The sequence below is a fragment of the Poecilia mexicana genome, unplaced genomic scaffold, assembly GCF_051168715.1.
Source record: "Poecilia mexicana isolate PSO_F unplaced genomic scaffold, ASM5116871v1 scaffold_3, whole genome shotgun sequence".
NCBI lineage: Eukaryota > Metazoa > Chordata > Actinopteri > Cyprinodontiformes > Poeciliidae > Poecilia > Poecilia mexicana.
Genome location: NW_028263372.1, coordinates 2,893,195 through 2,920,144, shown reverse-complemented (window position 1 = coordinate 2,920,144; position 26,950 = coordinate 2,893,195). Strand labels below are relative to the sequence as shown.

The following is a 26,950-nucleotide window of genomic DNA, read 5'->3' as shown; positions in this document are numbered from 1 at the left end:
TCAAAAGAACGTATGATGCATCTTATAATCTTCCAACTTCACTTTTACAAATCTCTTTTATTCTCATTTCAACTTATCAGTCCTTTAAGGTGATTCAACCTGTAATTTATTATTTATTCTCAGTCCTTTTACTCCCAGAGTAGGGTGATTCAACCCGCTTCAGTCCTTTTACTCCCAGAGTAGGGTGATTCAACCCGCTTCAGTCCTTTTACTGCTAGAGTAGGGTGATTCAACCCGCTTCAGTCCTTTTACTGCTAGAGTAGGGTGATTCAACCCGCTTCAGTCCTTTTACTCCCAGAGTAGGGTGATTCAACCCGCTTCAGTCCTTTTACTGCTAGAGTAGGGTGATTCAACCCGCTTCAGTCCTTTTACTGCTAGAGTAGGGTGATTCAACCCGCTTCAGTCCTTTTACTGCTAGAGTAGGGTGATTCAACCCGCTTCAGTCCTTTTACTCCCAGAGTAGGGTGATTCAACCCGCTTCAGTCCTTTTACTCCCAGAGTAGGGTGATTCAACCCGCTTCAGTCCTTTTACTGCTAGAGTAGGGTGATTCAACCCAAACCTATCCAATTAATCCCAAACCAGTCCAATTATAAGTCCTCTGGAGATGAGTCGTAATCTCCGGCTGATACAAGCCCAGACTATCTGAATACACAAAGACCCAAATTCTTTTAAAGAGGTACGGGACGACTCTCAGGGCAAAGAATTCAAAAGAAACCCAGCTTTAGCAGAGGTAGCGCAAAGTCCTGCTGCTTGGAACAGCCACGAACCCCCGTTTGTGTGTATTTTCAAATCCTTAAACTACAGACTCTTTTAGGAGGGATTCTATATACCGCTGCAGTTTCTAAATTCCGTGATGCCGCACACACCAAAAGCAATCAGCGACGGTCCAACGACACAGCACTTCAGACAACCAAAAAACAATTAAATACTGTCTTACCACACCGAAGCGTCGGGCCGAAACGGATCAATCAGGGCCAAACAGCCGCCCACCGAGACTCCAGAACCGGCACGAGCCCCCAAATGTTAAGGAAGAAATTAATAAAATAGTTAACTTTAGAAAAAAGTCTGGCTCTCTCTCTTCCTTAGATCCCAGGTCCTCTCGGCAGGCCACGTGTAGCCACAAGGAAACAACAATGCGTGTTGACATCACAGAATTACAGAGTTTAATCCAATATAAGACAATGCATAACTTAAAAGTAAGACAATGCACAAACTTACACCAGAAACTGCAGAACAACGGAGACATACATTCATTTACCTGAGATAAAAGGAAAGAAAGAAAGAAAGAAAAGCAAAGATGTGCAAAGACATCTTTGGAGAATTGCAAGAGCAAATCTAATTTGTTACTTCTGTGTAGAAAGTTTTATCCTCTTGTATTTAATTTATTCAAATAAGGCGTACCTTTGCTCCTCCAACCAGGAGCTATCTCTGACCCTCTATCTGAAGCCTAAACCCCTGCCGTGTTTACGGCCTTTCACAGATGAGTGTGAAAAGCTACAACTTCCACTGTATTGTTTTCCCACAGACAAAAGGCAGTTCAAATGATCCTAGCAAACCATCTGCTGTAACTACAGGTAAAATAAAGGTCAATAGGCCAGAATAAGTTACTGATTTAAAACCACAATTAGGCCATTTGAATCAAGACATGTTAAGTTTTAAAACTAGCTTATTTTAAATTTATTTTCTCAACAGCTACCACAAGCATATTGAATTACAGTAATATATTCCATGCAATGTAAAAAAAAAAAAAAAAAAAAAAACAGAAAACTTGTATAAACCTTGAAATTTGAAAAGGACTGAAACGTTCGGTAACACTTTATTTGAAGGGGGTTGAATAAGACTGTCATGACACTGTCATAAACATAACACCTGTCATGAACATGAATAAGCCTTCATGAATATTTATGACTGTTGTCATAAAGCACATATGTCAGAGTCAAGGCCCGCGGGCCACATCCGGCCCGCGAGAAGGTTTTTTGCGGCCCCTGGGATGATCTTGATTTATTATTAGAACCGGCCCGCAGACCGCAGCAAGCCGGCACCCCGTCTGAAAAAAAATATCTTCCTTATTTGAACTGTAAGTAGTTCTTTAAATGTTCTGTGAGATGATGTACTTACCCATGTATCCATAACAACCGGAACTTTCAATATCCACCAAGTTATTGCCGAAATATACCGTCTATTAAACGAGTGCCCCCCGGATTAATTACATTCTCTGCAGCTGCAGCTGCGAAGTTACCGTATTAACCCGATACTTGCTGGAAAGTGCAACGTCTCCCCTTTCAGAAACCGTTGGAATTTTTCCACTTAGCGCTACGTGTGGCGGAATTACGGTACTGCAAATTTAGATGTGTCGCCGGCGACACATCTAAATGCCTTGACTCTGACATATGTGGATTAATAGATTTTTGCACTTTATTTTATTGTATTTCAATCCAATTATATTTTAAAAATATTTCAGTTGTGTCTGTTGAAAATTAAAGATTACTGACAGAGCCATAAGAAAATATTGCTTTATTTATCTGATCATATTGGAATATATTTGTTAGGTTTTCAGTAGGTTCAATTAGGTTCACTAGACTATATGAGTCATTTAAAAAAATTTCAATGAACATTCGATCAGTCCGGCCCTCGGCTTGTAGCTAAATTTTTTATTTGGCCCTCCGTCCATTTGACTTTGACACCCCTGTCATAAAGTGTCATTCAGTAAATTATGACACTTTTAATACAAAGTTGACATTATTCAAAATGTCTTCATTGTGACAGCTTGACATTAACCAAGAAGTCATGATCTAACATAAATTTGTCATAATAGTAGTCATAATGATTTAATTATTACACTAGCAAAAGCTTTAACAAAACAATGATTAATATTTCCACTCCCTGAAATAAAGCAAAACAAGTAGGACAAGCAATAAAGATTTCACTAAGCTTTATTACACGGTCAAATGATTTAATAACAGACTCATTAACAATTTCTTTTACATCAACTAAAGTGGAACAAGTAGCACCAGTTATGAATGTCATTAAGTGTCATTACAGTGTCATTAATATTAACTTTTACCTCAAGTAAATTGAAACTAGTAGCAACAATTATAAAGATGTAATTTAGTATTACAGTGTCAAATGCAATGCTAACAGAGTTATTGATATTAAGTCTTACCTCAAATGAAGTGAAACACACTGGACTACTTATAACTACCATCATAACTGTAGAACAAACCCTTTGTACATTGGAATAAAACAAAAGATAACTTGTTCTAAGATAACAGAGGGTTTAACATCTGGTCAGTATGTTGTTACTCTGAAATGCTGATTGAAAAACTAAAACAGAATTACTTATTCTTTAACTTAAGAAAATAGGTTCTTTCAACAGTAACATTTTTTGCTTTGCTTTATGTCAGCCATCTCCTTCATAATAGTCTTCCTGTAATGCTCTGAAAACAGGAGATCTTCTTCTTGTCTTCATTTCCTGGAAGCAGCTCTTTGAAGGTGTCCAGAAATGCTCAGAAATTACAGCTGTTCTTGCAATAGTTAATCATGGCGAAAGCCTTTTCATGAATTCAAACTTGGTGAATCTCTTCTGGACATTCTCATAGTCGGTGATGACTCAATTCATTGTGGTCACTTAAAAAAAGAACAAAAACAAAAAACAATGTCATCATATTCCAGCATTTATTTAAATACCATTTCAAAAATGTCCCTTGCTGCTCACTGTCAGAATGGTAGACTGGCAGACAAATGCCTAGTTAACATGACTGGTTGTTATAAAGTGCAATACAATTATTTCTTAATACAAGTGGAATAATAACTGGAGCTGAACAAAATTATTCTGATCAAATATTTGTCTGGCAGAAGTTCAGACAGACTGCCACTGTTATTCGAATGCATCATTTAACATATAGTTTTAGGCACATGAATGCATCTTTTTACTTAATGAGCATTCAAAATTATTTCTAACCAGATACTCTGACTTAGGGTTGTTTGCAAGAAGCTTATTAATAAATAAATAGATTTAACATCAGTTTTCGTTGTCTAAAACGTAACTTAACTCAGCTGGTGAATGTTGATTCCTGCTCCCCATTCCCCTCTTACCTGGCTGTCCCACCCCACTTCACATGGTGAAAATAGTATCACAAAAACGACTTACCTAATTTTCTTGGGGAATATTTCATCTGCTTCTTTCTCTTTGGTCAAATAGGAACTTCTTTCTCTGGTGGCTGGTCCTTATTATCATCCTCCACACTCGTAGCATGTCTTCATTAGCCAACTTTGTCCCCCCACCATGTGTCCTTAGGCTAGCCTGGGTCTTCATGTGGCTAAACTTGCAAAGCAAAGAACACAAACTCTGTGTCACATCAGCCAAGTCGCTAAATAATGCACATGAAGGATAACTTTGACTAATATATTAGCTTTTAATTTGCTAGATTAAAATTGGAGGGGGAAAAACAATTTGCCTGTCTTTAAAATATATTTAATATTAAGTGCTAACATTACAGTAATTGTGTTTAATAACTTTAGCTAACATTAACTTACAGCAAGGTAGGATTGGCTTGAATTGCTGATAGCTAACATTACAGAGAAAGAGAACATAGTCAATGTTATTTTCTCAAAGAAAATGTAAAGTTAATAAGACACATACCTCATATGTATTAGGTATCAAACTTCGGCTTCTTTTTAAACAGGAGGTCTGGCCGTTATAACCATAGACATAATATAAGGATAGACCCTCATGGACCGCTCTCGCCTATTGTCGCTGACGAGATTTAGGGCGGCCATCTTGGAGCGGTCCACCACTCCACTCAGCGTTATGTGTTTAGCAGCACAATGACGTATCAGCGGATTTAATCGATCATAACACACTTTTTTGTTACTGGAAACCATATTCAAACATCTATCAAAGCAACATTTATAAACAATTGTATTTTTTAAGTATGTTTTTAACACATAGTTCAGCATATTTAAATATACTTAGTGGCTATAACAATAGAATAGGAATGGAATATTCTGATATCGATGTATGAAGAGCATATTACAAAGCACACAACAGTTCATAATTTATTTAATAAATTATGTAGTAATATCAATACATATTTATATAACTATACAAACACAAATAAATAAATAATGATTAATACTGAATAATATATATTGGATACATGTTTATATGTGTGTGTGTGTATATATATATATGTGTGTGTGTGGGGGTGTGTGTGCGTGTGTGTGTGTGTGTGTGTGTGTTTTTCACCCGACGAGTTCTAGCTTCAGAGTGATTCAGCAGCTGACGAAGCTGAAGTTGGTTTCCATTTCTATCTTCCAATAGCTAAAGGGCGATTCCACTTAATTTTTCACTACCTTCCGTATCTTTAATCGACTCTAGTTTAAAAACTACTACACCTAGAGACTTGAAACTTGGACTGGATTATTCTCCGCTTCAAGCTGAATGAATACCACATGTTTGGGATTTGTGAAACTTCAATAAAGTTTGATTATCACCATTTTTTGCATCTCTTTCATACTAGAACTGCTCTAATTAAAAAACACCTAGACACTTGAAACTTGTACTAAATTATTCTGCTCTAAAAGCAGAATATTTACAACCATGATTGTGATTTGTGAAACCTTTTTCTGATTTGTGAAAACTTAATAAAGTTCGATTATTACCATTTTTGTTGAACTCTTTCATACTAGAACTTCTCTACTTAAAAAACTACAACATCTAGACACTTCAAACTTGGGCTAGATTATTCTCTTCAAAAAGAATCTCTATAACCATGTTCGGGATTTGTGAAACATTTTTCTGATTTGTGAAAACTCAAAAAATGTCAATTTTCACATTTTTTTTTGCATCTGGATCACCATAGATCTGCTCTAATTAAAAAAACGACAACTCCTAGACACTTCAAACCTGCACTGGATTTTTCTACTCTAATAGCAGAATAATTGAAAACATATTTGTGATTTGTGAAGCTTTTTTCTGATTTGTGAAACTTCAAAAAAGGGCGACATCACCCCTTTTATTTATCTTTTATCACACGAGAACGGCTCTAATTCCAACACTACAACACCTAGACACTTCAAACCTGAATCAGATTATTATCAATTAATAGCAGAATATTTAAAACCATGTTTGGGATTCGTGAAACCTTTTTCTGATTTCAACAAATGTTGATTTCAGACGTTTTCTGAATCTTGGTCACAGGAGAGCTACTCCTGCTCTGAAACTACAACACCTAGACACTTCAAACCTGGACTATATTATTCTGCTCCAATAGTAGAATATTTTAATCCAGGTTTGGGATTTGTGAAACCTTTATGTGATTTGTGAAACTTCACTAAAAATCAGATTACTATTCATACATGTTCCATGCGGTTTTTTTCAAATTCAATTATAATTCAAAACCACTTTAATGAACCACTTTAACCACTTTAACCAATGGGAAATTAAATGTTGTTGTAACTCATTAATTCTTCAGCGAGTTATTGTCGATCATGCTGGCTGTTGGAAGGAAAGAACCTTTGCAGGGGTCTGTTAAGTGAAGTGAAGTTTCACAAATCAGAAAAGAGCTTCACAAATCCCAAACATGGTTCTAAATATTCTGCTGTTAGAGCACAATTATCTAGTCCAAGTTCTAAGAGTCTATGAGTTGTATTTTAGGAACTGGAGCAGTTCTAGTGTGATCTAGATGCAAAAAATGGTGAAAATCTACCTTTATTGAAGTTTCACAAATCAGAAAAAGGTTTCACAAATCACAGTTATGGTTTCAAATATTCTTCTATTAGAGCAGAAAAATCCAGTGCAGGTTTGAAGTGTCTAGGAGTTGTAGTTTTTTTAATTAGAGCAGATCTATGGTGATCCAGATGCCAAAAAATTGTGAAAATTGAACTTCATTGAGTTTTCACAAATCAGATAAAAGTTTCACAACTCCCAAACATGGTTCAAAATATTCTGTTCTTAGTTGAGAATAATCCAGTTGAAGTTTGGAGAGTCTAGCTGTCGTAGTTTTGGAAATAGAGCAGTTGTCGTGTGACCAAGATAAAAAAAAAAGGTGGTCAAATCACCCTTTTTTAAAGTTTCACAAATCAGAAAAAGGTTTCACAAATCCCAAACACGGTTTTAAATATTCTGCTATTAGAGCAGAATAATCTAGTCCAGGTTTGAAGTGTCTAGGTATAGTAGATTTTAAACTACAGTCGATTATTGATGCGGAAGGTAGTGACAAATTAAGTGAAATTGCCCTTTAGCTATTGGAAGCTAGAAATGGAAACCAACTTCAGCGAGCGACGTAAACGTCATACGCTGTGACATCAGCTCCAAAGCTCTATTGAGATCCTAGCAGTGTCTGAACTGGTAACTTATTTACATATTGTAAATAAATCATATGTGGGTATTTATTGACCACAGCTTTATTTTTATAATACTATCATGAAAGATAAGAGTACCGTCTTTGTGCTGACAAGAAAACAACATGCTGAATACTATTAATCAATCACTAATCAATTTTGTCTAGATTAATGTCAAGTTGTCAAAACAAAGACATTTTGAATAATGTCAACTTTGTATTAAAAGTGTCATGATTTACCGAATGACGCTTTATGACAACATTCATGAATATTCATGAAGGCTTATTCATGTTTATGACAGTGTCATGTCAGTCTTATTCAACCGCCTTCAAATAAAGTGTTATCGGCTGGGTTTATGTAGCATTTGATTTTTAACAAAATATTTATACCTGTATTTCATAAAAATAATCGTTGACTTTCGGCATTTATTTTGAAGTATGTTGGTCCTGTTTACAACTATGATTTTCATGTTCAAAAGCAATTTTTTATGTTCCATCTTATAGTATAATAACTGAACAAAATTGTTTATTTGACTTCAAAGATTAGAGTCAAGACTGCTTTACATTTAATTTATATGTTGAAAATTTGTATAGTAAAATGCAATAAATTAGTTGTGTTGTACAGAAGATAAACATTAGCAAGCTCAAGAATATGTTGAGTTCTTAATATATAATAGTAAAGGTTAGTTATAGACTAGATGACATGTCAATTGATTGTCTTAAATTGCAAAATAAGGTCTGCAAATTGATTGTAGAATGGTTTCATTTTTACATCACTTTGCATGAGCTACTTTTTGTGTTCTACAACTACATTTCCTGTGGACTTAGAATTGAATTTTGTTGAAAAATTATGTTAAGAATATATTAAATACATTAACTTTAATATATTTTACACTATAATTAACATATGGTATAGAATACAGACTTCAATGGTTTCGAGGACAAAAGTATTTGGAAAAGTCCAAGGTTTTTTTCAGAAAAAAGTTTGTGAATAAATCACAAAAGACAGAGTAAATAGAGAGAGAATTTCAGTTTTAGGTTAACAAAATATTGGTAAATTTGATATAAAAACTGTTAAATTATGGAAAATATTTTGATGGAAATTCTGAAAAAAAAGTATCGAAAAATACAGTAAATGTCCTAGTAATTCTCTGCCAGGATATTTTCAGTGTCTTTTACAGAATTTCCGTCAGAAGTTTCCCGTAATTTAACAGTATTTTATTTCAATTTGTACCATTAAAAAAAACAAGGAAATGTCCTGGTAATTTTCTGCCAATACATTTTCTCGTTTTTTACGGAATTTCAACTGAATTATTCCATAATTTAACAGTTTTTTTCCCCTTAATTTAAAATATACAAACTGTTAAATTATGGCCCACCACCACCACCACCACTTCAGGCGACATTTCCCATATTCTCAAACTCACAGCTTGATATGTATGGGGCAACGTGACAGTTCATCTGACTGACTACATAAACTAAAAGCTGGATCATAGCTTATTAGCTTATTTGTGAGCCCGCCTCTTTTTATTAAATTGAAATTAATTTTAGATTTTTGTATAACTTTTTTCAGGTTAACTTAGAAAGCGAGTTGTTATTATTACAGGTTAGTTTTCTAAACTACAAAAAAGTAGCTGTTAGGGAAGCTCAAAAATGAAAAATTGGACTGATATTGATATCCGATAGTAAAACTGCTGTTATGCCAGATTTACCAGTACTTTTTGTCAATTTTTTTCATATGATTACTCGATTAATCGTAAGAATAATCGATATATTACGCTATTACTAAAATATTTGTTTACAATAGCCCTAATTATATAAATAAAATAGCATTTATAGGGGGATCGGGATCGCCCCCACCCTCTTCGACCCCTCACATCTACCTCTACATTGAGGGGGGCTAGCGTACCATGAGAGGTACACTAGCCCCTCCTCAATGTCTCTCCTTCACCCCCCTCCTTCTACAGCCAGACCTCCTCCCCCTTCTTGCAATACGCCGTCCGTCCGCCCCCCCACCACTCAACGGTACGCTAGATCGCCCCCGCCCTCTTCGACCCCTCACATCTACCTCTACATTGAGGGGGGCTTAGTGTACCTCTCATGGTACACTAGCCCCCCCTCAATGTCTCTCCTTCGTTCCCTCCTTCTTCGCTTCCCCCACCCCCCCACCTCTCTAAGGATATGTCAGTCCCGCTCTTTCTCTCCTTCTTCGAACCTCTTCTAGCCTTCCAGTCTGCCGCCGTTCCTTCGGCCTCCCATTCTGACTCTTCGGTACACCCTGCCCCCCTTGCTCTGACTGTAACAATGGATGACTAAAGGTTTCCGGTATTCTCAGATTGAAAACTTGTACGCACTCTTAAAGCCATAATCATCCGCTCTGGTAGGTTGCCAAATTCTGCTGAGGAAACGCATCCAGTTTTGACACTTCTGACACAGTGTCACTCTGTTGGTGAGAAAAAATCCTGAAAACACCATTAGACATGAGGACTCAGAGGTCTGTCGTGAGTCGGAGACAAGTCCTTCTCAGACATCTGTCCAGACTCGTAGACTGGTCCTGACTCAGAGATCTGTCCAGATTCGAGGCAGGTCCTGACTCTGAGACAGGTCCTGACTCTGAGACGGGTCCTGACTCGGAGGCGGGTCCTGACTCTGATGAAGGTCCTGACTCTGTGACACGTCCTGACTCGGAGGCGGGTCCTGACTCGGAGGCGGGTCCTGACTCGGAGGCGGGTCCTGACTCGGAGGCGGGTCCTGACTCTGATGAAGGTCCTGACTCTGTGACGGGTCCTGACTCTGTGACGGGTCCTGACTCGGAGGCGGGTCCTGACTCGGAGGCGGGTCCAGACTCGGAGGCGGGTCCAGACTCGGAGGCGGGTCCAGACTCGGAGGCGGGTCCTGACTCTGAGACGGGTCCTGACTCTGAGACGGGTCCTGACTCGGAGGAGGGTCCTGACTCGGAGGAGGGTCCTGACTCGGAGGCGGGTCCTGACTCGGAGGCGGGTCCTGACTCGGAGGCGGGTGCTGACTTTGAGACGGGTCCTGACTTGGAGGCGGGTCCTGACTTGGAGGCGGGTCCTGACTCTGAGACAGGTCCTGACTCAGAGGTGGGTCCTAACTCGGATGTGGGTCCCGACTCTGAGACGGGTCCCGACTCTGAGACGGGTCCCGACTCTGAGACGGGACCCGACTCTGAGACGGGTCCTGACTCTAAGGTAGGTCCTGACTCTGAGGCAGGTCCTGACTCCGAGGTGTGTCCTGAATCGGAGACCGGCCCTGACTCCTCTGAGTCAGTACCGATCTCTGGGTTGACCAAATTTACAGGCCCAGCTAAGTGTGGACTAAACTCAATGTTTGGTTCACTCTTGGCGGGTTCTTGCCTCTCTTCTTCGTCAGAATCGTCTCCACCACACGCAGCCTTTTTGATGAGCCCCCATGCCTTCTGAAGAAAGGTGTCTCGGAGATTGATTATCCGCGGTCGTGCCAGGGTTCTTTTGAAGCACTCTACAACCTTGTAAATCACAATTGGGTTGTCACTTTTGATCATTTTGAAGAGCAGTTCTCTAACCACATCTTCATTGCCACAGAGAAGTTGTAAGATGTCTCTGCAGACTTTTTGTTCCATTTTCTCAAAAAACACAAAGTCGATGTCTTTGACTTCTTTCCAGATTTCTGGAGCAAGCTTTCTCTGGACCGGTTCGGTGTGCTTCTGTTTGTAAGCCCCATAGCTAGATCTATTACTAGACTTGTAAATCAATCTCCATAGGATCTTTTGCACCATAACTCTCCTTTCGTCTTCTGTTCCTCGCCTGAAGCCCATCCTGTTTGCGTCCCTCAAAAATTGTTCAGGGTCCATGGTTGCCTGAGTATAATCTTCACTCAGGCAGTTTTCATCTGCGTACAAGTCCTCGGTAGGAAAGAATGTCTTTCGGATCTTTCTTTTTGTGGACGTTAACATCTTCTTTGGACGAATGGGATTCTCCAGGTGCTTTTTGAATTTTTCCACAATAACCTCGTGTCCTTCTGGGTAATCGAGCAGTGCGATTAAATGCAGTCCACTGGCAAAGTGGAATGCATCTCTCGCAACACTTTGGAAAATCCTTTCAGCGAGCTCTTCTGACACGTCAGAGAGTACGTCCACATTTATATCTCCAGTTTTTCTCAATAGCAAAATCAAAATTTTGCTGTGTTGTTCGTCAAATGTGTGTCGGACAAGATGCAGAGTTGGTTCATCTGCAGCCTTCTCAATTACCTCCCACAGAAGTTCGCTGAGAAACTTTCTCTTCTTATAATCTGGGCTTCTTTGGCCAGGATGGACTTTGTTGGACAATGTCTTTTTGACTTTTGTCCAAAAAGAGGCCTTAGGCCTCACATCCATTTGCCTCTGTGGGCTTTCGTCAGTCATTTTTATTGTGGTGAGCTAAAACGTTCAAATGAATCTTGTGTTGGCTGATTTGTGGTAACTGATCAGAGAATTAACTGATCAGTTGGTTATGTCATGGACTCTATGACATCATAAAGTCATCCTCAGAAGGGCCTCATGACACAGACATCATTTGAAGTCATGCTGGTGACATCATTGTCAGAAGCATGGCAACTGTTGCTAAGGGTAAAAATAGCACGCAGTGAGCATGGGCTATGAGAAAAAAATTAATCTGTGTGAACTAAATGCATTATTCCCGCAAGTCTGAACTGGCAGTGATGTGCGCAGCTTAACAGGGGGGGTCAGGGAACCTTTGGACCCTCCAATTTACCGCCCTACCCATTTTTATTTGTTATTTGGGTTCCATCTCCTAACAGGCATAGAGCAAAGTGTCAATGGAACCACAACACGACCTGGTGGGCCGGTCTATCAGTCTTGTGATGCCCACTGGTGTGTGCCCACAAAAGTGAAAAAAGAGCATGCATTTCTTTAAATGTTTATGGGGTTATGATAAGAAGATATTTTATTTGTTGCCTGTTGCTCTGCAGTTTCTCATAAACTGAGAGAAATTGGAGTAACACAAACTGCGTCTCCCGTGTGCTCATTTACTTGAGGTGAGAATAACCCTCAAGTTTATTTTAACTAAGTACTTTTATTATTTGGTACTGTTCAATGATTGTTTAAGGAAATGTAATGTGTTAAAAGATATTATACGAGTTTTGTTGTAGTTTTGTTGTGTTTCAGAGCCAGCAGCAGCTAGAGGAAGTAGCCAACAGGCCATGATGCTAGTTGGTTAGCACACACTGTAGCGGTGGGAAAGAGCGGGCTACTAGGTGGCTGCAACCATAGACATTAATACAAGGGTCCCCAAACTTTTTCCTGTGAGGGCCACATAACTTTTCCTTTCTCTGCTGGGGGGCCGGAGTCAGTTTGTAACAGAAAAAGTGTGACGATTGCAGGAGTGCCTAAATGTAAAAATGTATTGAATAACCCTCTCTGGGTTCTTCACAGAAAAAATACAGGAAATAAATAATAACACTATTAATGAAATAAATACTGTATTTTCCGGGCTATAAGCCGCAGATATCTCTGCCGCTCCAGGTTTTCCACAACAATGCAGCAGCAGAGGGGGGCGGACACCCAAAGTTTGAGTCATAACAGGTCAATTGAATATCACATTTATTACAGTTGAAAAAGAAAAAGTTGCCAAGTTTAGATTTAACTGAACTGACTGCGGTAGTTTACGAACGGTAACTGTAACAGTAAAAGTGCTGATCCTTCTTGTCTGCTACTAGGATGGGCTAAATGAAAATAGGCGCTTCCTTCTTCATCTTTAGATCTCAATTATTGTTGCACTACTGCCATCTATTGGATCCTGATATCTATACCTCAAATTCTCATAATGATCCCAGTATTATTTAATAAAACTGAAAAATCTTCTTTTTCCCCTCAATGCGATTTAACTGATCAACAACATTCTCAAATTTCAATTCCCTATTAAAACCTAATTCTGTTTAAATAGGTGCTTTCTTCTTTTATTTCCAATTTTGACATCCAATGATTCACTTCTTGCTAAAGAGCCCCCTGGTGGTTGAAGAAACCACCAACGTGGATGCGGGCCGGATCCAGCCCGTGGACCGTAGTTTGGGGACCACTGCCTTAAACTCACAGAGCAACCTCACTGATATGCAGCACTGTTCAAAATGTTTTTATGAAATATATATTGGTATGTAGAGATCACAGAGGACTGAAAAGTGATTTTTGGGGATAATGTGCTGAGCTGGAGCAAATAAATCCGGTAGAAATCATCAAAATGTTTTTGTTCTTGTCATGTTTAAATGTTTAAATGCACATTTTAAATTCAGGTAAATATGATACGAGTAAAAATCTAAATGCAGTGTTTGAAAAAATTAAATAATAATAAAAGTAATTTATTAGGAAAATGTAACCAGAAATAACTGGCTTATGGAATATTTTTGCTCATTATTTTTCTTCTTTAAAGATTTCTTTTTGGACTGCCTGCTTAAGGAAAAGCCAAACCATCCATCCATTTTCTTACACCCTTGTCCCTTAGGGGGGTCAAGAAGGTTACTAGTGCCAATCTCCAGCTAACATTCAGGGCGAGAGGCGGACAGATCGCCAGTCTGCCACAGGCCAGCACAGAGACACACAACCATGCACACACACACACCTAGGGACAATTTGGAGAGGCCAATAACCTGACAGTCATGTTTTTGGTCTGTGGGAGGAAACCGGAGTACCCAGAGAATACCCACACATGCACAGGGAGAACATGCAAACCCCATGTAGAAAGACCCAGGCTGGGAATTGAACCCAGAACCTTCTTGCTGCAAGGCAGCAGCTCTACCAACTGTGCCACTGTGCAGCCTGGAAAAGCCAAACCAATCAAATTTAAATCTGGGCTTTAACTAGGCCACTTCAAATCCTTTTTTTTTTCAGCCAATCAATATCAGACCGTCTATTGTGCTTTTGATCAAGTGAGTGTTAATCAAGTGAGTGTTTGAATTTCTACATTGTTAGATTTATGCCAGATGTAACGAGATGCACACCTTTTATTCAGAACTCAGACGAACGGATTTAAGTTTTAAAGTCGTTTTATTTGAGATCACATATCAGAACTTTTCTTTGTCACCACATGATTCCCCAGAACAAACGATCTCTTCACAAAGCCCAAGTTTGGTCATTCTTGGAGAAAGAATAAAGAATAATGAGAGGGAGACAGAGGAGGTGGAGGAGGACACTCGTATGTTTTCCAAAAAAAGTCAAAATAATAAACAGAATAAAAACTATTCTCTACTCCTAATCTCCCACAAACACACTCCCACATGCAAACATGTGAGTACAGAACACTGTAAACCTGAAAACTGAATATTTGTGAGTAAGAGACATAAAGAAAACCAGGTATAAATGTTTCCATGTGGCTCTAAGAGCATCGGGCCAACTCTGTTGGGCCCTTCCCAAAAAGCTTTGGGAACGGCCTAGCCAAAGTACAGTTTCTTTTTACATCCCCTAAACATGGCTATGTAAACTTTTTAGATTATCAAGTGAAGATTCTTTTGTTAACTTATAAAGTTTTAAGTGGGTTAGCCCCCCCTTATCTTCGGGACCTTTTAAGTTTCCTGTCTGTGTCCAGGACTTTACGATCACATAATCAGTTATTACTGACAGTTCCTCAGACTCGACTTAAGAGGAAAGGAGATCGAGCTTTTTCTGTTGCTGCTCCTGTTTTATGGAATAACTTACCTTTCCAGATTAGATCTGTCCACAGCCTGGACCATTTTAAATTGCTTCTTAAAACTCATTTTTACTCTTTGGCATTTAATTGATGTATTGTTTTATACTCTGTTTTGTCATTTGTGTTGTCGTTCTTGTACAGCACTTTGGTGCAGTTTTATACCTGTTTTAAAGTGCTATATAAATAAATTTGACATTGACATTGAAGCATTTTGAGCTTTGAGATGTAAAAATTAGAGGTACAAGAATTTACACTACATTATGTAGTTTGATGTAAATTGATTAAATAAAAGGTTCAATTTTAGTAATTTTAATGCAGCTCTGCTGTGATTTAAGCATTTGTTTGCTCCTCAATATAAAACCTAACTTTAATTGTGTTAAATATTTTCCATTGAAACTCAAACTGAGAAGATTATTCTAGTGAATCATTATTTTTTTATCACTGAGAGCAACTTCACCGTTCACTGAAACGTCCTGTTTTCATTCAAGATGCCCGTTCACATAATCAGCTTCTCTGCCTTCTGTTTTACATGTTTGAACTTAAATTAACTCTTACTAATGATGTTAGTATTTATTCCCATTACTAGTCAGATTAATTATTTTTATTTTAACAACCAATCAGAGATGGAATCTGGGACAGAAACAATGTCACATTAGGCAGCCAATAATAAAAAAAGTTCTTTATTTTGTAAGGCAGAAAGATAATGAATGGATCTATATACGACAATACATAGAAATATAACGTGAATATTTACTGTAAACTAAATGAATTTAAAAGTAAAAAACCTAAACAAAAATATATAGATTATAAAAATCTAATAAATAAGTTGAAATCAAATCATTTCCGAAGCATAAAAAAAGTATTCAGTTTAAAGATGATCAACAAAGATGGAGATCAAACTGAACATATTCTAATAATAAAATCTTTAATAAATAATAATAATAATAAAAAAACATATCTTAAGATTTTGGGACCTCCTACGTAAAATTAGATTTAGATTTGGCAAGAGTTAAAGTCATGTTTAAAAGATTTGATTCAAGTAATTGAACGTGTGTGAGAGGACAGATCTGAGGCTCTAGATGGTGATGGCTGTTGGAAGGAAAGATCTTTTGCAGGGGTCTGTTAAGTGAAGTTTCACAAATCACAAACATGATTCTAAATATTATACTATTAGAGCGGAATTATTTAGTCCAAGTTTGAAGAGTCTAGGTGTTGTAAATTTGGAATTACATCAGTTCTCGTGTGACCGAGATAAAAAAAAAAAAGTGGTGATATCGCACTTTTTGGAAGTTTCACAAATCAGAAAAAAGTTTCACAAATCCCAAACATGGTTCTAAATATTCTGCTATTAGATAAGAATAATCTAGTCCAGATTTGAAGTGTCTAGCTGTAGTAGTTTTTTTATTAGAGCAGATGATCCAGATGGAAGAAAAAATTGTGAAAATTGAACTTCATTGAGTTTTCACAAATCAGAAAAAGGTTTCACAAATCCCAAACATGGTTCTAAATATTCTGTTCTTAGTTGAGAATAATCCAGTCGAGGTTTGGCGAGTTTAGGTGTCGTAGTTTTGGAAATAGAGCAGTTCTTGTGTGACCAAGATAAAAAAAAAGTGGTGAAATTGCCCTTTTTTGAAGTTTCACAAATCAGGAAAATGTTTCACAAATCCCAAACATGGTTTTAAATGTTCTGCTATTAGAGCAGAATAATCTAGTCCAGGTTTGGAGAGTCTAGGAATTGTATTTTTTTTTTTTTTATTAGAGCAGTTCTAGTATGAAAGAGATGCCAAAAATGGTGAAAATCTAACTTTATTGAGTTTTCACAAATCAGGAAAAGGTTTCACAAATCACAAACAAGGTTTTAAATATTCAGCTTGAAGACGAGAATAATCCTGTCTAAGTTTCAAGTGTCTAGGTGTAGTAGTTTTTAAACTAGAGTTGATTAAAGATGCGGAAAGTAGTGAAAACTTATGTGGAATCGCCCTTTAGCTTTTGGAAGCTGGAATTGGAAACCAACTTCAGCTTCGTAGCTGAGATTGAGTCCAAAATCCCATGCGAGATTCATCCGTGCTGCAGTGAATCCATCTCTCCTTATAGATATATCCCTCTCATTCCTCACATCGTGTCTTTAGGAAACTTTCAAAACAAAAACGGAAGATTTGTGATTAATCTTACTAGTGAAAGAATTACATATAAATAATAGTCTTGACCACCTGTGTAAACTTTGCTGGTGAATGTTATAACACATAATATAAGTTTTATAACATGTGTTATATTGTTTCATTTCTAATATAGGCCCTTGTGTCAGATAATCTAAGTCAATGTTAGAGAATAATTAATTTTTTTAGATTTACGGAATCTCAGCCTTCATAGCGGGGCTGAACCCGTATTACACCATACACTGTAGCTAATATTAGCTGGTATCTCGCCGGTGGACATAAATAGAGTAAATTAATATTCTAATCACAATATATACACAATAATATGTCCATCATACTTGTGAAATGTTGTCTGTGGAGCCCTCACATTAATAATCCTTCGATCAGAACAACAATATCCCTCAGTGCTGAGGCATCTTCTGCTGTTTTGATTGAGCAAAGTAGGAAGGAATACCGCTCCAAGATGGCCGCCGTATTTCCTGCGCCGGAGCGGCCAATGCGGGGTCTACTCTCATATTATGTGTATGGTTATAACTTGTGTTATTTTGCGCCACAATATGGAAGATTTCTTCTTCACCAACACACTGCACACCTGTTCGTGCACTTCTGCCTCTCACTGGTGGAGATGGTGTACTGCACTACTTAGCCCTTGTGTTTAGAAATGGGGTCCATACCAATCGGCCCCACACACGTAAAACTTTTATCATTTGCCACAGTTCTCTACGTTTGCCTCAGTCCTCGCACGCACAAGGGTTAAAACAGCCTTAAATAATGTTTCAAATGCTAAGTTCATAAGTGCTTTGTAGACATCTTGCTGTAAAACTTTAGGATCGATTAAATTAAGAAAATTAAGACTAAACAACATGGCAGAGCTTTATAATATTACTACATAAAGCTAATTTTTAAAGTTTAATCGGTAATACTTTTATAACAAATTTATGTCAGATCATGATTTCTTGGGTAATGACAAGTTGTCATAACGAAGACATTTTGTCTAGATTAATGACAAGTTGTCATAATGAAGACATTTCGAATAATGTCAACTTTGTATTAAAAGTGTCATAATTTACCGAATGACGCTTTATGACAACAGTCATAAATATTCATGAAGACTTATTGATGTTCATGACAGGTGTTATGTCATGTTTATGACAGTGTCATGACAGTCTTATTCAACCCCCTTCAAATAAAGTGTTACCAAACGTTCCCTTGTTCCTTCTGATAAAAACGGTGGGTGGACGAAATCCACACCTTTTATGGTTACTGAAATATCGACATTTGTGGAGGCATCATTTAGCACGGTGACTACAAAAAACATGCCATATGCAGAAGAAAAGAACAATGTCAAAAGCTCAAATTACACAGTAATTACTGTGTAATTTACAATATTTTCCAAAAATAAACTGTGAAATATTGTAAGATGTGGGCTCTCCTTGGGCTGCCACCTTATCGTGGTGGAGGGGTTTGAGTGTCCCAATGATCCTAGGAGCTATGCTATCTGGGGCTTTATGCCTCTGGTAGGGTCACCCAAGGCAGACAGGTCCTAGGTGAGGAACCAGACAAAGTGCAGCCTGAAGACCCCTATGATGATAAGTAACATTGGATTTAGTGTTCCCTCACCCTGCCGCGGGTCACCGGAGCCCTCTCTGGAGCCAGGCCTGGAGGTGGGGCACGATGGCGAGCACCTGGTGGCCGGGCTTTTACCCATGGACCCCGACTGGGCTCAGCCCAAAGAAGAGACGTGGGTCCCCCTTCCCATGGGCTCACCACCTGTGGGAGGGGCCAAAGGGGTTGGGTGCAATGTGTGATGAGCGGCAGCCGAGGGAGGGGACCCTGGCAGTCTGATCTTCGGCTGCAGAAGCTGGCTCTTGGGACGTGGAGTGTCACCTCTCTGGTGGGGAAGGAGCCGGAGCTAGTGTGCGAGGCTGAGGGGTTCCGGCTAGAAATAGTCGTCCTCACGTCGACACATGGCTCTGGTTCTGGAACCAGCCTCCGTGAGAGGGGCTGGACATACTTTCACTCTGGAGTTGCCTGGGGTGAGAGGCGCCGGGCAGGAGTGGGCATACTTGTTGCCCCCCCATCTTGGCGCCTGTACGTTGGGGTTTACCCCGGTGAACGAGAGGGTAGCCTCCCTCCGCCTACAGGTGGGGGACGGGTTCTGACTGTTGTCTGTGCTTACAGGCTGAACAACAGTTCAGATTACCCACCCTTCTTGGAGTCCTTCGAGGGAATACTAGAGAGTGCCCCTCCTGGGGACTCCCTTGTTCTACTGGGGGACTTCAACGCTCACGTGGGCAACGACAGTGAGACCTGGAGGGGCGTGGTTGGAGGAACAGCCCCCCCGATCTGAACTCGAGTAGTGTTCTGTTGTTGGACTTCTGTGCTCGTCACGGATAATGAACACCATGTTCAGGCATAAGGGTGTCCATATGTGCACTTGGCACCAAGACACCCTAGGCCGCAGTTCGATGATCGACTTTGTCATCATTTCATCGGATCTGCCGCCGTATGTCTTGGACACTCGGGTGAAGAGAGGTGCGGAACTGTCCACTGACCACTACCTGGTGGTGAGTTGGCTCCGGTGGTGGGTGAGGAAGCCGGTCAGACCTGGCAGGTCTAAACGTGTTGTGAGGGTCTGCTGGGAACGTCTAGCGGACCCAGCAGAGACAGAGCTTTAACTTTATCCCATCTCTGGCAGAACTTCGAACACGTTCCGGGGGAGGTCGGGGACATTGAGTCTGAGTGGACCATGTTCCGTGCCTCCATTGCCGAGGTGCCTTATCAGAGCTGTGGCTGTGGGGTTGTCGGTGCCTGTCGTGGCAGTAACTCTCAAACCCGTTGATGGACACCTTTGGTGAGGGATGCTGTCAAGCTGAAGAAGGATCCTATCAGGCCTTTTTGGCCTGTGGGACTCCAGAAGGAGCTGACGGGTACTGGCAGGCGAAGCGGCATGCAGCTCGGGTGGTCGCTGAGGCAAAAACCCGGGCGTGGGAGGAGTTTGGAGAGGCCGTGGAGAAAGACTTCCGCATGGCTTCAAGGCGATTCTGGTCCACCATCCAGTGTCTTGGGAGGGGGAAGCAGTGCAGCACCAACACTGTTTATAATGGGGATGGTGGTGCTGCTGACCTCGACTCGGGACATTGTGGGCTGGTGGGCTGAATACTTTGAAGACCTCCTCAATCCCACCAACATGTCTTCTGTTGAGGAAACTGAGCCTGGGGACTCTGGGTTGGGCTCTCCAATCTCTGGGGACGAGGTCGTCGAGGTGATTAAGTAGCTTCTCGGTGGCATGCCGCTTCGCCTGCCAGTACCCGTCAGCTGCTTCTGGAGTCCCACAGGCCAAAAAGGCCTGATAGGATCCTTCTTCAGCTTGACAGCATCCCTCACCAAAGGTGTCCATCAACGGGGGTGGATAAGATCCGCCTGGAGTTCCTTAAGATGTTGTAGGGTAGTATTGACTGACGCGACTCTACAATATCGCATGGACAACGGGGGCAGTTCCCTTGGATTGGCAGACTGGGGTGGTGGTCCCCCTGTTCAAAAAGGGGGACCGGAGGGTGTGCTCCAATTACAGAGGGGTCACACTCTTAAGCCTCCTTATTCAGGGGTCCTGGAGAGGAGGGTCTGTTGGATAGTCGAACCTCGGATTCAGGAAGAACAGTGTGGTTTTCGTCCTGGTTGTGGAACACTAGACCAGCTCTACACCCTCAGCAGGGTCTAGAGGGTTCTGGGAGTTCGCCCAACTGGTCTACATGTGTTTTGTGGACTTGGAGAATGTGTTTGACCATGTTCCTCAGGGGAAGCCTTGTCCAAACTGTTGTTATCATAATGTTTAAATTTTTTTTTCCTCCTGTGGAATAAATTGGCATTTTGGACCTGTTAGCATCTCTGAAAACTCACCAATGTTGGTGGACTCGTCAAGTCTGCATTAAAATTGCGTATTTTAAGGTCATTGGAAAAATTGCAAAAGAAATGGCTCAACAGCGCCACCTGGCAACATTCAACACTGCACATTGACCTTACTTTATCGTAGAGGCATGAAATTTGGTACTCTTGTATAACTCCCCAAGACCTAGAGAAAATCTCTTGCTCCCATGGGCTACACCAAACAAGAAGTTGGCCATTTTGGGTTGAAGTTCTGATTTTGACCCTATTTTCGCCCTTTACAGCCTCTGCATTTGATTTAACTTCTCCTAGGGATTTTGATGTATGACCAACTAACAGTTATCAAAACGGTGAGTTTTCGTGCATGCCTCAAAGTTTTACATCTCACCGTGAAACACTTAGCTGTTGTATGTCCTACACAAAAACTCACTGAGACACCAAACCGTAAGTGATTGATCAGTATTGGCAGCCCTACAAAACTCAACAGTCAAATGATGACATCATTTAAGCCCCAAACAGGAAGTCTCATGTTTTACGGTGAACGGCCTCTATCTGACCCCATGTTGATTTGATCTAATCAACATGAAACTGTGTCCAGTGATAAAAGACATGTTGGTGTGACTTGGTTTCCAACACAGACCTATTTTGGTGGAGGATGTGGGTGTGGCAGCTTGGCAAAGTCACATGTGACACCATTGCTGTACATTTGCCTCTAAATGTCATAGATTCGAGCTGAGCTTTACCAAAAGGATCGATCCTTATTTGTCCCCCAATAAGAATCTACAATAATCTTTGGTGGTCTTGGAGTAATCTCTGCAGCACCTTCTAGGATATTTTAATGATCAGCCCCAAGTCATGCTTTGACCCAGAATTATGAAACTTGGCACATGCGTATTGTGTCAGGACATACAAAATAGTCTCCTGAAGCCATGGTCCATACCCATCAGGAAGTCAGCCATCTTGGATCAAAGCCACCATTGTATCTTTTTTTAATAGACATTGTATATGATCAAATTCCTCCCACAGTTGTTGACACACAGACTTCAAAATCACTGTGCAGATTCTTGAGGCATTGAAGATCAAAAGTTATCAAAATCTTTTTCATTCATCAAAGTGTGTGGGCGTGGTCAACCCTCAAAATCTGACCATTCTCCATGAAACATCTACATGCAATAACTTCCACATAGAAGGCTACAGCTGCATCAGACTTTCTGTGTCTCATTACAGACTGGCCCTCATCACATTCACATTGTCAAGTGGTGACAAGTTCACCTTAGCCCTGACCCCTCCAACAGGAAGTCACCTGTTCCTTCCTGTTGGAGGAAGGAACAGGATGGTAGCCCTCGAGGACTTTTCTTACTTTTCTCTTTGATTCATATAGGTTTAAACCTGTGCCATGTGACATAAGATAATCAACATTAATCCTCTCAACACTGGTTGGTGGCTGAACCACGTGGGCAGGGCAAAATGTCAAATTTCATTCCCCTGTCATTTGCACACAGTTGGCTCTAAATCACACATGCATCATGTGATTTGGACCAAACTGGATATATACAGTGCTTTGCGAAAATATTCAACCCCCATGAACTTTTCAACCTTTTGTCACTTTTCAGACTTTAAACATAAAGATCTAAAATTTGTATTATTTTTGAAGAATCATATGACCTTTGTTAACTTCTAAAGAGGTCAGAAGTGTTATATGGGAATTTGACTCCAGTTCACCCCCTAGGTCAGGGGTCACCAACTCCAGTCCTTGAGGGCTACCACCAGTGGCGCAACTACATATTATTCAGGTGGATGCGAAAACATAAATCGGCGCCCCCCCTCCCCCCTCGCGTAAGGGAACGGTGAAGTGTATGCGAAGGCATCATCGGGTCGCCGTCCCCTCCACACGGGGTTTTGACACCCCGTCTGGTGCAGCGCCCCTATGCGTTGCATGCGCTGCATACCCACTTTATGCGCCACTGGCTACCATCCTGTAACTTTTAGATGCGTCTCTGCTCAAACACACCTGGATCAAATAAACTGCTCGTTTCCAGCCTATTGCAGAGAGGAATGAATGCTGGTGAGGGAATTCAGACATTTTGAAACAGAGGTGAATCTAAAAGTTGCAGAATGGTAGCCCTGGAGGACTGGAGTTGGTGACCCCTGCCCTAGGTAATTCCAACAGTTATCTCTGTGATACATCATCTGATTTGAGATTTTTTGTTCATCTCATGAAGCACTGCTTCAAACATTGTTGTGGTACATTAATGACATTACTAGAGCCCCGCCCACTCAGAGAAAATACGAAAGATTTTTGGATGACTGGTTCTGCTTCACCCTGTATGTGACATAAGATTGAAACTGTATACACTAACGTTTTGTAACTACACTACACATGTAGTAGGATTTGACATGTATCACACCCTACAGGAAGTTCTTACCAATTAATTGCCACGTAACAGTAACAATAACTCCTTTGTTGAAGGTCAGATTTCAGCCAAATATTTAAGACATGCTGCTGGACTTGCACTGAACTGGACTGCAGGCTATTTGGAAGAATTGCCAAAAGTGCCGCCTAGTTGACAGGTGCAGGATCGGTGTGGGAGCGTTGATGATGATGATGATGTGGCAGTTGATTTGGGAAGTAACTAAACTTAGTTACTTCCCAACAAATTGTTTACTTACTTTCAACAGCTGCTGACAACACTCTACCGTATGAAAATTATATTGATCTTTGCCAATACTTAATTGTAAACTATTTTATAATGGTAACATCAACAATGTGTTTCCATTTATAAGGTTGAACTGAAGGGCAGATTGTTTAATGGTTACAACAGTACAAAAAAGTTTGTAATTTCTGTGTTCCACTATTGTCTGGAAAACTCCCCCCGCCCCCATGCTCCAGCCTCCAGGTTCTACGTTACAGCTCTGGGTTTGGTGTCAGAGCGCAGCGCACAGAGCTCCTCCTGCCGCTCCACAACTCAGATGACCCGCTGCACAATTTGTGACACTTATCTTAATATTAATAATTATAATGATATAGTTATAATTAGTTGCACAACTTTACTTACTCGTTCATTCGTGGCCGTTTTCACATTTATTGCGCTGTTCATATTAATCTCGATGTTTGCAGTTTTCTGGAGCGCGAAGCTCGACGTGATTCACAGCAAATATATTAACTTAACATTAACAAAGACACAACGGGACGGATCATCCAGGAAATGATGGAAAGGGAGAGTCTGACTAAAACTAACTGGATGTCAGACAAATTCTGGGATTTATTATGAGTCTCTGCTTATTTCCAAGCCCAAATGAGTACCTTCACGTTCAAAAACGAGCCCCAAAAACCGCAACCCGCGTATCATTAAATCTGCAAGCGACTTTAGAAAAAAACAAGCACAAAGCTGCTTATAATAATCGGACTTGGCGACAGAAACTCTAAATAGTTCCTGTTTTTCCAGCAACGAGATGCGCATCTCTCTCCTTCCTCCATTGTTTCCATTTCTCTCCTGCTGACACTATTGCAGAAACGGTGGTCACTCCCGAAGATGCAGAGGAAATAACATTAAATCACAAAATAAAATAGTAACGCGCAGTAACGCAAAGTGATTTCAATAAGTAGCAGTAGTCTGACTACTGGATTTGAAATAGCAAAGTGTTAGATTTCTCGTTACTGAAAAAACTGGTCCGATGTCAGTTACTGACATTACTGGCGGTGATACTGGAGCTTCTGCAGTCGCCATGAGGCCAGAGTGGTGCTGAGCTGCCACGGCCCTACGAGGGTGCTTGCAGATTTAACTATGCATTATATTTTTTGGAGTAACGACAGTTAAAAGGAAACAATGACACCTTTATCCTTTATCACCCAAAATGATTCATCTTTTCAAACTGTAATAAAAAAATCTAAATTTTTTTTTCACTTTTACTGCATTTAACCTTTTTAACAACTTCTGAACTATTCACAAAGTTTTCCATATTTTTAAAATATTTTCTATGTTTTATGCCTTTTTGTCCAAACAAGTCCTTAGTTTCTTAAGGAGAAAACCCGAAAATTTGTAATATTTTTCAAAAATAAACAGCAAAATGCAATATTTTTGATATGGATATTTCAGCCTTGACCAGGACCATGTTGATGTTTATGCATTATTATTTTAGGAGTAATGACAGTTAATAAGCAAAAGCTGACACCCTTTACTTTTGTGACCTAGAATGGTACATCTTATAAAAGTGCAATAAAACCCTACTTGGCTTTTATTCTTCAAATTACACACACACACACACACACACATTCACACCATTCCTTTACATCATTGCCAACACACCATAAGTATTTTTTGTGACGTTCAATACTTTTATTGCCATTTATTTTTGGAATAAAATAAATGGCAATATTTTATTCCATTTCCCCATTGGAATCAATGGGGAAATGGAAAAGCCCTGGCCAAGTTTAATAGATTGGATCTTTAACCTGAATGAGATATTGAGAATCATAAAAAGTGGTAAAGCAGGATGTCCCATTTTGGAAAGGCAAGAATCGCCAAGGACCCTAACCCTAGGCAAATATAAAATTAATAAATTGAATTGCAGGTAGTTTCCTGGTCTCTCCATCTGACCTTGGTACCTGGATTTGCCTCTTTGCCTCTTTGCCTTGCCCTTGACAGATTGTTACTGGTTGTCTGCTACCTGTACTTGGACCTACACCTGGCTTATGGGTTTCCCTCTCCTGCCTGCTCCTGGGGATGAGTACTTCACTCTCTCCCTTACTTGCCCATCATTCATGGTTTGGATTTGTGCTTGTGCTATACAATGGCGTGGGGGACTCAGTCTGTCTTTATGGCCCATCAGCTCTTTTCCTTCTTTGGTTCTCATCCATTTGCCTTTCATCAGTGCAGTTCAGCTTATCGGCAGTATGTGGTGTATCCACCACATACTAAAAGTTTAATTTGGAGTGTTATTTAGATCACCAATCTTTACTCTCCCCTCACTGTGCTGCAGTTGATGATCCAGTTCCAATGTGCTTTTGCTGCTCTGTTTTTAAGTAAATTACTGAGTTAAAATTTTCACCCTCGTGTTGTGGCTGAATTTCTGGGTCCCACAAGTGAGTGTTGTAATCAACATCAGAGAATGCTGACCAAAGGAATTACTGGAACCATGACCGAACTGAATGTTACACAAGTTGAATCAAATATTCATATGAAAACTTATGTGTTTTCATTCTAACTGTAAAGGATATTTTAAAGTAAACTACGCTGTTTTTATTTTACTATGGGTTTGTTTTATATAAAATGTTTAAATTTTCAGTTTTCTACTATTTTCTCACAAACCTTGTTAATGAAAAAACAAATTCACTGTCTATAAATTCACTTCTTTGGGTGTTTACCCTTTTTATTGCTTTAATAAATCCATCATCTTTGAACAAAATTACAAAAAAAAACTGATTTCAAAGTGAAAAGAGCACAGAGTTTATGTGGATAGTTCTCAATCAAGCTTGTACAGTGCCTTGCAAAAGTATTCAGCCCCTTTGAACTTTTCGACTTTTTGCCACCTTTTGCCCATGGTTTGGTCCTGCTTTTCTTCAGCAGGAACCGAGAAGATGATTAAAATTGATGGGAAGATGGATGGAGCCAAATACAGAACCATTCTGGAAGAAAACCTGTTGCAGTCTGCAAAAGACCTGAGACTGGGATGGAGATTTATCTTCCAATCCGACAATGATCCCAAACATAAAGCAAAATCTACAGTGGAGCGGTTCACAAATAAATGTATCCAGGTGTTAGAATGGCCAAGTCAAAGTCCAGACCTGAATCCAATCGAGAATCTGTGGAAAGAGCTGAAAATTGCTGTTCACAAGCGCTCTCCATCCAACCTCACTGAGCTCCAGCTGTTTTGCAAGGAAGAATGGGC

General features: G+C 40.0%; 1 protein-coding gene and 1 long non-coding RNA gene across 3 annotated transcripts in view; one reads left to right on the top strand and one right to left on the bottom strand.

Moving 5' to 3' along the window:
• The window catches only part of celf1 (cugbp, Elav-like family member 1), a 134,299-nt gene that overhangs the window by 83,268 nt on the left and 24,081 nt on the right, over positions 1-26,950 (top strand). The window lies entirely within an intron of this gene.
• Positions 3,095-4,476, bottom strand: LOC148160097 (uncharacterized). The gene is made up of 2 exons (XR_015762447.1): positions 4,152-4,476; positions 3,095-3,628 (listed from the first exon to the last, which is right to left on the bottom strand). It is a non-coding gene; the product is annotated as an uncharacterized LOC148160097 (long non-coding RNA).